We start from the raw sequence: 12,445 nt of genomic DNA, 5'->3' as shown, positions 1-12,445 counted from the left end.
TATCTTGTTTCTGCCCCGTTCATGCCTCTGCCGGCGTAGAAAACTGGGAGCTCGTCCTGTCCCTCCCGCCGGACAATGGCGCAACTCACCGCTGATATCGATACCGCTAGGTATATGAACAGTGTCTCTCCTTGCACAGGGATAGAGAGTAGTGGGACTGCCGCTAGGTAATCCTTCAAGCCCTGAAACGCTGTCTGACATTCTGGGTTCCAGTTGATGACTTTCTTGTGAGTCGTTTTGAGGAGTTTGAAAAATGGGGCACACCTGTCAGTGAGCCTGGAGATGAATCGAGAAAGGGCGGTTAACTTGCCTTGGAGGCACTGGACATGTACCTTATACTCAGGGTCCGCCAGGTCGAGTATGGCCTGTACCTTGTCCGGGTTAGCCTCGATTCCTCGTTCACTGACGATATAACCCAGAAATTTGCTGGCGGTGACGCCAAAGAAGCATTTTTCTGGGTTGAGGCGCATGCCATAGGCCAGGAGGATGGTAACTATGATCTTGAGGTTTGCCACATGTCCGCTGGCCTTTATACTCTTGACCAACATGTCGTCCACGTAGACTTCGATTATCTTGCCCAAATGTTCAGCGAACATAGCATTCATCAGCCGCTGATAAGTTGCACCGGCGTTCTTCAGACCGAAAGGCATAACATTGTAGCAGTACAGGCCTTTGTCGGTGGTGAAGGTGGTACACTCCTGATCGCTGGGATGCATCTTGATCTGATTGTAGCCGGAGAAAGCGTCCATCATGCTGAGGAGTTCATGCCCGGCTGTTGCGTCAACCAGCTGATCAATGCGTGGTAGAGGGAAACTGTCCTTTGGGCACGCCTTGTTGAGATTTTTGAAGTCGACACACATCCGCCACTTGCCGCTAGGCTTCTTGACCATGACCAGGTTGGAGATCCACTGGGGATAGACTACCTGGCGGATGAATCCCATACCCTGGAGCTTGGCGACCTCCTCTCCTATGGCGCGGTATTTCTCCTCGTCAAAGGCCCTTCGCTTCTACTTGATAGGATAGAAGGATGGCTTGATGGTTAGCTTGTGTGTGATGATTTCAGGAGAGATACCTGGCATGTCTGCATATGACCATGCGAAGACAGCGGCGTTGTCCCGTAGGAATTGAGTGAGTTCTGCCGCCACCTCTGGGTCTAGCTGAGCTCCTATGCGGACTGTCCGCTCTGGGTGCTCGTCGGAGATGCTGATGACCTTCAACGATGTTTCTGGATTGACCGGTTCCTTCTTCACATATTTCTTCTCCTCATCCCTAGGATCCTCGAAGATATCTGGTGGCGGTGCCTGATTTCCTACCGTTAGGATTTCGTGGCGGCGGGTTGACCGCGCAATGGTGGTTGAGTAGCACTCTCTTGCCAATTGTTGACTTCCCTTGACACAGCCCGTGCCGTTGGGTGTGGGGAACTTCATGAGAAGCATGTATCCGGCGATGATGCATTTGAGCTTGTTGAGTGCCGGCCGTCCTATGATGGCATTATACGAACTGAAACAATCCACAATTATAAATTCAGTATGTACCTCCGCCATACATGGACTGGAGCCGATGGTTAACCGCATGTAGTCAGAACCCAGCGGTTGAGTGATATCGCTGGAGAAGCTAAGCAATGGCTCATGGTCTTGCAGTAGTTTCTTGTTCCGCTTCAGGTTGTTGTAACAACCGCTGAATATGACATTGACAGCAGATCCGCTATCCACCAGGATTCTTCCCACTGACCATCTGTCGAGAATGGCATCGATCAGAAATGGGTCGTCATGGGGTAGATGTGCTCCGCGCTCCTCCTCCTCTGAGAAGGTGATGGGCTCCCAACCAGACTTTGGGAGTTTGGCGGATCTCTTGTAGCGGATGTTACAGACTTCCTTTGGGTGATTGGCGCGTGCGTAACGCTTTCTTGCCCTGTGAGACATGTTGGTGATTAGAGCCCCGCCATCGATGGTGTTGATGCGGCCCAGTGGCTCAATGTTGGCAATTACAGGTGGCGGTTGGCGCACCTTGAATTGATCCATCTTGCCGTCACGGTACAGGGTCTCAATGGCCGTTTTGAGAGCGTTGCAACTGTTGGTATTGTGACCGCTGTCCTCTTGGTATTTGCACCACATGCCGGTGTTTCTTGGCTTGCCCTTTTTGGGGAATTTCGGTGAGGGTGGCGGTGGTATCTGATCCTTGCACTGATTGTAAATTTACTCGTACGAGGCTGTGAGGACCGTGAATATTGCATACCGCTGAGAGGACTCCGTCTGCTTGTTGCGATTGTCCCCATGGGATGGGCAGTTGCCCTTGTAGTGGTTGTCTTTCTGCCTCTTGCTTTGATAACTGCCCTGTTGCCACTGCCTCTTCTTGTCAGCTGGCGGTGCAGTGGGGGCCTTGCTGGCGGTCTCCTGGTGGCTGGAGGAGGGTTGAGATGATTTTGTTGGTGTTGCTGGTGGCGGTGGGGTTTCTCCATATGTGATAAACTCTGCCTGGGCATGAATGACCGCCTCACTCATAAGGTGATCATACGCCGCGTTTGGATGATTGTAGTTGAGGTGATAGAGGAATGGTCCCTTGAGGAGTCCCTGCTTGAAAGCCGCCGAAGCCATTGTTTTGTCGAGATCGCGGCACTGAGATGCTGCCGCCCGCCATCTTGTGACGAATGCCTTCAATGATTCGTCCTCTCCCTGCCGGACGCCAAACAACTGGCTCGTGTTGTGATGACCGGCGGACAACAAGATGAATCGAGAGAGGAAAGCATGAGATAACGCCTGGAATGAGCCGATAGACCCTGGCGGACACTCAAAAAACCAACTCATTGCCTCACTATCCAGCGTTTCGCTGAACAAGTGGCACAGGGTGGCGTCATCAAATCCCTTGTTGTTGGTGACCTTCTTGAACGTGTCCATGTGGACGAAGGGATCGGTCTTACCGTTATAATGTGACATTTTTGGGGTCTTTGCAAACGCTGGTCTGACGGCTTGCAAAATTGTAGCGGTGAATGGTCCTGGCCTGGACGCGAAGAGTGGGTTTGGGGCTGGCGCCGGGGTGCCTGCCTCCGCCAGGATTAGCCTCTGTTCTAACTGCTGTATCCTCTCCAAAATTTGGGCGGTTGCGTTGCCAGCGGGGCCTGCCCGGGCGCACCGCGGAACTGACCCTCGCCCGGGAATGGGTAGATTGCCCTCAGTCCTTGCTCTAGTCCTCGAGGGGTGGGTGCGCAGCGATGACTCCGCCTCCTGCTCCAACAGTTGGGGGGCAGTGGGTGGTCCCATTCCTGCCAGCTCAGGTGGGTTTAGCGGTACCTGCATTTGCACAATGGGTCCTATACCAGCGGTAGGCCGGCTGTGTCTGGTGCTGTGTGACTGCTCACTTCGTGCTGGGTTGGCGTTTGCGTCCAGTGCCCGCTTTAGCTCGTCGAAACGTGTCATCAGCGTGGCCACCTGCTCCTGGGCCTCAGCCTTTTCCTTGCGTTCCTGCTCGCGCTCTCTGTTTGCTTTGTGGAGGTCCGCCAGCGCCAGCTCATACAAGGCGGTGAGGTCCTGACCTGGGGGGCGGCTGCTGCTTGGATTTGTTTCACCGCCAGGGTTGACCGGGGTGCTGAATAGTGCGCGGTTGATGCTTACCGCTGGGTGGGCGGGTTGGGGAACGGTGGACTGGTCTGCCTGCTCCTCGACATTTCCCCCGCTACCGTTAGTCATGGTAATTGTGATGGGATGACTTTTTGTTCAAGGTTTCCCACAGACGGCGCCAATGTTAATGCTCAAAAGTCTGGCGGTAGCCAAACCTGGGTCTAACGCTGGTCCGGTAGGCGGACCGCTACTCTGCCGCTCTGAGGATTACTGCTAGCTGCCAAACACAAGACAGGGCGTTAGAGGGAGACCGCGTTGGGCGGTCTTCAACTCTCCGATGCCTAAGTCAGTCAATGCATATAGGCAGCATAACAATAATGAGTAGTAAAATGCGTAATTAATGAGGAGAGAGGAGAGGACCTTTTATAGGTGAGGAAGAGGATGATCTTCTCCTTGTTTTCGATGTGGGACTGATGTGCTTCAGTTCCCAGTTTCAGTAGCTTCTGATGCTAACTTGACACGGCGCGTGGTGGCGCGTCGGCGGTGCTTTGGGGTTGATTCGGGGCTCAAGCGGTAACCCGGCTAGCTGTCTTTACGCCAGTCACTCATATGGTGGGCGTTGGTACCCCTGGCGGTACAATGAGCGTGGCTCATTATAGCTAATTATGCTTGCAAATGCACATGTATGTACACACTGTATCCTCAACTCATCGCAGGTGCATCCCCTTCTGAATAAGGGTCCTGCATATAATGACACACCATGCCATACTCGTTAAGAATATTTAATACTAGACCATCATATGCAAAGACTAGTACATACACCACCATTTTTCTGCACAGAATGCAAGGGAAATTTGTGGACATATCCAAACACCATGTGGACCAGTTAAATATTAATGGTTTTGGTTGATGTATCGACAAAGTGATTGCATGTTACACTATTGTCCGCAAGAAAACGCTGCTTTTGCTAAACTCTCACCCAGATTATGAAATTGAGGGTTCACCACTCGGATTATCCCATAAAGTCCATAAGACTTGATAATACCGGAGAGTTTACAACGAAGTCTTTCGATGATTATTGCATATCCTTTGGGATTGATGCTGAACATTTAGTTCCCTATGTTCACACCCAAGATGGTCTCGCAGATAGAATCTTGGTAATGCACACCAAGCTTCTAATTTCTGCATGGAGCTATGCAATCTTGCATGCAGCTATGTTGGTCCCGTTGAGGCCCACTGCTACCTAACCTTACTCAGCATTACAGCTGGTGACTGGGTACGAACCTGATGTTTCGCACTTACGCGCATTTGGGTATGCAGTCCACGTGCCAATTGTGCCGTCACAACGTACAAAATTGGGTCCTCAACAAAGGATGGGCATATATGTCGATTATGAATCCCATCCATTATGTGCTCTTTCGAGCCTTTGACAGGCGATCTCTTTACCACTAGATTTGCGGATTGTCACTTTGATGAGACAATCTTCCCGCCGTTAGGGGGAGATAAGAACGTTACCGTTCCTGATGAACGACGTGGAATGTCCCCACTATGTCTCATCTTGATCCCCGAACCGCACAATGTGATAATGAATTGCGGAGAATTCTAGATCTACAGAGTGTAGCCCAAAATATGCCAGACGCTTTCTCTGATCTAGCTAAAGTGACGAGATCATATATACCTGCTGCAAATGTGCCTGCAAGGATAGACGTCCCTATAGGATGTGTCGTCCCAGATGGACGAGGTACGACCATGGCGGCTAACCAGTCATATGTCCTTGCCCTGAAGTGAGGTAGACCATTAGGTTCGAAGGATTCTTATCCCTAGAAGAGGGTAAACTTGGCACAAATGAATCCTCTTGACATCGCAATCTCAAACCGATTCATCTCACGAGATAAATCCGGATTATGGGTATGTCCTAGAAGAGACTATGTTGGGGGACGCTCCAACATTTGAACCCACTCCCGAGAATAGAGAAATCTCGGTAAATTTAATGAGATTTGGAATTATAATGAGATCATCATCGATAATATATTAGTATTTGCGGTGGCCACCGAATCTATAATATGCGATGACCTCGAACCTTGCTTTGTTGATCAATATCAATGAAAAGACAATTGGCTAACAAGGAAATAAGCAATCTAGGTCAAAATAGATTCCTTGACAAAGAGAAAGGAGTTTGGACTTGTTGTTCCTACACCTCCCCATGTTAAACCCGTAGAATTTAAATGGGTATTTGTAAGGAAGCGTAATGAGAAAAACGAGATTGTGATACACAAGGCTCGTCTAGTGGCGCAAGAATTTTCTCAACGCCCTGTGATTGATTACGAGGAGACGTATTCTCCCGTAATGGACGTCATAACGTTCCACTACCTTATCAGTTTGGTAGTTTCCGAAAAACTGAATATGCAGCTTATGAATGTGGTCGCAACTTATCTCTATAGGGATCACAATACAGAGATATACATGAAAGTTCCTGAAGGACTTATGATACCCGATGCAAATAGTTCTAGACCACGGAACACGCTCTCCATTAGTTTTGAGGCGTTCACTTTATGGATTGAAACAATCTAGACGGAGGTGGTATAACCGTCTAAGTGAATATTTGATCGGGATGGGATATGTGAATAATAAACTATGCCCATGCGTGTTTATTAAGGAAACACGTTTCGGGTTTGTAATTGTGCGGTCTATGTCAAAGACATGAATTTGATTGATATTTCTGAAGAAATCAAGGAAACCCCAAAGCACCTGAAGTCGGAATTTGAGATGAAAGGCTTTGGGAAAACAAATTATTGTCTCGACCTGAAGCCCGAGGACAAGTACATATGAAATTTTGGTCCATCAACCAAATTACATCTAGAAGATGTTAAGACGCTTTAATGAGGATAAAAGCAAGCGCACCCATGGTCGTCTAAAGTCTAAAGAGAACCGTATCGTTCTGCAAATGATAACGAAGAGATATTGGTGTCAGAAGTCCCATATCTAAGTGCAATAGGCGCATTATTGTACTTGGCTCAATGCCCTAGACAGGACATCCCATTCAATGTGAACTTGTTAGCTAGATATAGCTCTGCGCCAACACGCCGCCACCGGAATGGCATAAAAGACATTTTTCGCTACCTTAGAGGTAAGGCGGATATGGGCTTATTCTATCCCTGCGCATCAACTCCATCAAGGAATGGATAAAACCCCCTTGATCCTCAGAATGATGCTTGCCTTGTTGGATATGCTGATATAGACTATCTATCAGACCCACACAAGGCACGTTCCCAAACTGGTTATGTCTTTACCATTGGGAATACTGTAATTTCTTGAAGGTCTATGAAATAGACACTTGTTGCTATCTCTTCGAATCATGCTAAGATACTAGTAGCTCTTCAAGAAGCAATATGTGAATGTACAGGGCTAAGAGCCGTTACAAAGCATGTTTGAAGCACATGTGGACTGCATTCCACCACTGATGAACCAACCATTATCTACGAGGATAATGCTGCTTACATAGAGCAGATAAAGACAAGTTTCATCAAAGGAGACAACACCAAACATATTGTACCGAAGTTCTCCTTCAATCAGCAACAACAAGAGCATCAGAAGATTGAAGTTAAGCAGATTTGATCTGAAGACATTCAGGTAGACCTCTTCACCAAGTCACTACCAAAGTATACATTCCAGAAGCATGTTCAAGATATTGGTCTACGTAAACTATTTGAATTACCTAACTTGTAATTTTCAAGGGGAGTCGAAATCAGGGGGAGTATCCTGAAGCATACCCACTTGACCACGTGTACTCTTTTTGTCCTTCGTCCAGGGTTATTTTGTCTCACTGAGTTTTGTTACCTAGCAAGGTTTTAACGAGGCACATCTTAGCATGGTCACCCCAATTATAGTATATCCTGAAGATGCTTTGATTTGACATATATGCATTTGCTCATCTTTTCCCTTCGACCACGGGTTTCTCCCACTGGGTTTACCGGGCAAGGTTTTGGTGTAGCAACTCTAATGCATCCCTCTCGTAGACATACTATCTACTTATGATGCTGATAAGAAGACTTCACCTATCTCTATTATGATACGACTACTCCACATTCACGCGCGTTGTGCTCTTTTTCTCCTTCGACCAAGGTTGTTTTTCTCCCATAGGGTTTTTATTACTTGGCAAGGTTTTTGACGAGGCAACTTAAAAGCGCACAGCCTAGGCAACACTATTGACATGAAATATCCAAGGGGGAGTGTTGTAAATCATTATGGCTAATATCATGTAAATAGATGGAGAGTCATATATGCCTTTCACTATAGATTAGTGATTGATAGGATTGTGAATAGGAGTAACTGACGTTGCTATTAAACGTTGCCTATTTGTATACATCATGTACTCCTATATAAACCCCCTCATGGTGAGATGAATGAATACAATCTGATTATCTGTGTCCAAACTCTCTCTCTCTAAAATTTTTTCTGTTTTACAACAGGAGCAATATAATGAGTTTCTCAATAAATTACATTGCAGTACACTTTCTAATGATTATAATAAGAAATAATCAACCATAAAAAATTAATGCAAAAAAAAAAAAATCAGAATTGTATAAATCAAGTCAAAATATAAATTAATAAATATAATATATAAATATTTGTAACGCAGTCTTTTTTCTCAATTTATTTTGAATACACGCTTTCACCTGTAATTTGTATTATTAGACTTTCACAAAAGAAATCAAATTCACTAAGTCCATCTCTAGCCAAGGGGCTCTGGGCTACTTTTAATCCCTCGAACCTCTAATTTCCATCTCCAATAGAAGAGTCATGCTATACTAATAACAAATTTGATGGACTAAAGAGTCAAGGGCTAAGTTACATTTAGGGCACGTTTACTTACTTGGAATGGAATGGAATGTAATTGAATGATTACGGAGTAAAAACACCCCTGTGTTTACTAACACATAAAGGAATCGAAATGATTCCAGGTAAAAGAATTCCTGTGTTTATTAACACATGAAGGAATCGGAATTAGTGTAGGTCTCACCTATTTATCAGGAATCGATTCCTGAATACTCAGGAATTCGGTTACGAAGGGGGGGAGATGGGTTTAGGAATCATTCCTCCAGAATCAATACCGATTCCTTTCTTCCCCATTCCACTTGTCTCCGATTCATGATTATTTTCCATTCCAAGTAAGTAAACGTGCCATTAATCCTTAGTTTAGCCCTCAACTGATGGAGTGGAACCCATTAACTTATGGGACACACAAAACAGATGAGATTTTCAAAATAAAATATGGAGGACTAAGATTAATTGCCGTTGAAATCCAACGCTTAAGGATGCTAGATGATGTCCAATTAAAAAAAAAATAAAAAAAGATAACCAAATAATTCCCATAAGTACCCATATCATCTCATTATAATTTCTCACATTCTCTCACATTTTTTTTTTGGTATAAGAGGATATAAAATCTAATGAAGAATATGAATAATTGCTAAAGTGACACGTGACACTATCATATCCGAAAATTAGTAAGATTTCATCAAAAGAATAACTATATAACATGAAATAGTATCATAATTAAATGATACTCTATATTTGAAAAGAATAATAAACAATTGGGTTAAATACTGTTTAGTCCCTGAACTTTCAGGGAAAAAACAGTTCAGTCCCTCCATTTTTAATTTCACACGTTTACTCCCTCATCTCTCAAGTTTAGATCCAAAAGGTCCATTCTGTCAGTCTTCATTGAAAAATTCCGTTAGTTGCTGATGTGGTAGTTTCTTCAGCGTCAAAATGTCTATCATACCCTCTCTCTTTTTTTTAAAAAAATAATAATTTAATTTATTTTTTCTTTTCCTATTTATCTTTTTTTTTTTTTTGGATCGAGGAAATTGCTCTCTTCTTCCCGATCTTTGCCGAACCCTAAGCTTTTCCCCTCTTCTTCTTCTTCTTCAAGCCGCATTTACTCCACTCCTCTCTCTCTCTCTCTCTCTCTCTCTCTCTCTCTCTCTCTCTCTCTCTCTCTCTCTCTCAGCTGTGCAACCAAAATTACCCAAAGCCTTCAATCGTTGCCCTTTGAGACTGAGAAAGATTGAGAATTTAATCTAGGATTTCAAAGCTTAAGCACGGCGAGTGAATTATGAAGGCGGTGTTGGTTGTCTGGGTCGCCGATGTTTATGGGTTGCTGATGTCGGATGTCTGGGTCGTTGATGTCAGCGTCAAAAGATGGTTCACAATCTAGTCGCTAATGTTGGCATCACTGATGGGTCATGTTGGTGTTGCTGATGTTGACTGCAATAGATCTATCTTCTGCTGCTTCCAGCTGCTATCCACCGTATGTTGCACCACCATGTGATCGACGGCAATACAATACACTTAAACAACAAAAAATCCAATCTCCGACGTCTCAAGGTCCGGGAGCTGAGCTCAATCGTAGCTAAAGTCTTATTTTCTCCAACAAGTTCGCAACCATTGTTTGATGGATAGATTAGATGGCTGCGATCAGATTACAGCAAAAACTAGATCTTAGAGGTCTAAGATCTCAGTGTACTTCGAACCCAGAAACCCATAAGCAAGAAATGGATGAAGAAGAATACCCATGTCCATGTCTGTGCTCCTCAATAGTGGGTTCTCTGTAAATTTTGCTTCTTTGCTTTGGTTTTCTGTGTTCTGTGATTGTGTTATAATTTTGATCAAAGAGTTGGTGGACAATTGCAAGATGGAGAGGGTGGTGGAGTTGAAAGATCGAGGAGATGGTTGATGTGAAGGGTTTTGAGCCGGACCCGGTTGTGTATCATTATCTGATGGTGGGGTGTGTGAGGAATTCGAATTCGGATGGGGTGAAGGAGAAGTTGGGAGGGGAGGTGGAGGATGGAGTTATGGTTTAGGAACCACCCAATCCAATCGGTGGAAGAAGAGGAAGAAGAGAGAGAAAAGCAGAAGGGAAAAACAGGGAGGGGGAGTGTACATGCATGTCCATTTGCAAGCATAATTAGCTATAATGAGCCACGCTCATGGTACCACCAGGGGTACCAACGCCCACCATATGAGTGACTGGCGTAAAGACAGTTAGCCGGGTTACCGCCTGAGCCCCGGATCAACCCCAAAGCACCGCCGACGCGCCGCCACGCGCCGTGTCAAGATGGCATCAGAAGCTACTGAAACTGGGAACTGAAGCACCATCAGTCCCACATCGAAAACAAAGAGAAGATCATCCTCTTCCTCACCTATAAAAGGTTCTCTCCTCTCTCCTCATTAATGACGCATTCAATACTTACCTACTATTACTTTGTCAACATAAACACATTGACTAACTTAGGCATCGGAGAGTTGAAGACCGCCCGGCGCGGTCTCCCTTTGACGCCCATTGTATTTTATTTGACAGGTAACGGGAACCACTCACAACAAAGGTATCGATCCGCCCGCCGGATCAGCGTTAACTAAGGTCCAGCTACCGCTAGACTTTTAAACATTAACAGGGAGAGAGAGAGAGAGAGAGAGAGAGAGAGAGAGAGAGAGAGAGAGAGAGAGAGAGAGAGAGAGAGGAAAAAAAAACAAATTAATTAAAAAAAATAATTGAGGGGTATATGAGACATTTTGACGTGGAAGGGATAACCACAACAGTGACTTAACCGAGAAATTGGACAGAATGGACCTATTGGTCCAAAATTGAGAGATGAGGGAGTAAACGTGTGAAATTAAAATGGGAGGGACTGAACTGTTTTTTTCCTGAAAGTTCAGGGAATAAACAGTATTTAACCCTAAAAAATTTAGTATTTAAATTTATAGCATTTAAGTATTGCAAGTAGTCAAAATAATAATCTTTACTATTTACATAGATAATAATTATTGGGACCTAACAGAGTTGGAGATGACCCAAGATGCAAGGTGTTGATGTTCTATGCATACTTTCTATCTATTTGCAATGTCAAAAGAAAATAAAAGGAATGAGTAAGCATTACCAATGTACAAAGATAAATACTGTACGAAGTTTGAAATTGAACAGAAATGCAAACAAACACGATAAAATATGTCTTTGGAAAAGTATGGAGAAAAAGAAGACAAAAGAAAAGAGAATGAAGTTCGACGGGAAAAGAAAAGAAAAGAGAGAACAGAACAGAAGAAACAGCACATTAATGAACATTTTGATATAGGATCATACCTTTCAAATATAATCACAAAATGTCCTTCATTATTGGCTTGGACGTGGTTCATGCTTTGGAAGTCAGAAGCAGCAAGGTTTGAAAGTCCGGGGCAACTGTACACGTACAAGTGTTCCAATGAAGGGCACACAACCCTCTTTTGTGTGTAGATCCCTGTGAGATGTGGAAGACTATTTAAATATATTCCTTCAATTTTGGAAAAACTAGGTCGTTGATCTCTGTTCCCCAGCTTGGTTCAATAACTGTTTCCAAGGACAAGCAATCCTCCACCCAAAGGAGTTCCAATTGAAAAAGAGATTGAGCTACATAGGACGGCAACAGAGTTGACAGCCCATGGCAGCCACGAATTGCCAAACTGTTAAGATTACGGAAGACTTCATTCGCAGGATGACCATGGCATATGTCTTCTAGGTTCAAAAGATAACATAATGTTATCTCTCTCAATTTTGGTAAGACAATCTCCATCCATCCAAAACCAAACATGGATTCCAATTCGATTTTTCTCGCATCCTCAGTGTACTCACAATGTAGTATTTCCAGATTTTGTAGGCCTTGCAACAAATCAAATCCTAAAAGTGGACTGTCCAATGCCAGGCAATTTCTCACATTTAACAACTTTAGATTGCACAGAGACCCAGGTGGTAACTCACCAACACATAATCGTCACAGGCCATGGACCCCATCTAGATACAACTGTTCCAACCTCTCAAACACAATGTTCTAAAAAACGGCCTAGGCGCTAGGCGGCAA

This window comes from Rosa chinensis, chromosome 5 (assembly GCF_002994745.2).
Source record: "Rosa chinensis cultivar Old Blush chromosome 5, RchiOBHm-V2, whole genome shotgun sequence".
Taxonomy (NCBI): domain Eukaryota; kingdom Viridiplantae; phylum Streptophyta; class Magnoliopsida; order Rosales; family Rosaceae; genus Rosa; species Rosa chinensis.
Note: the sequence above shows the minus strand (reverse complement) of the source record.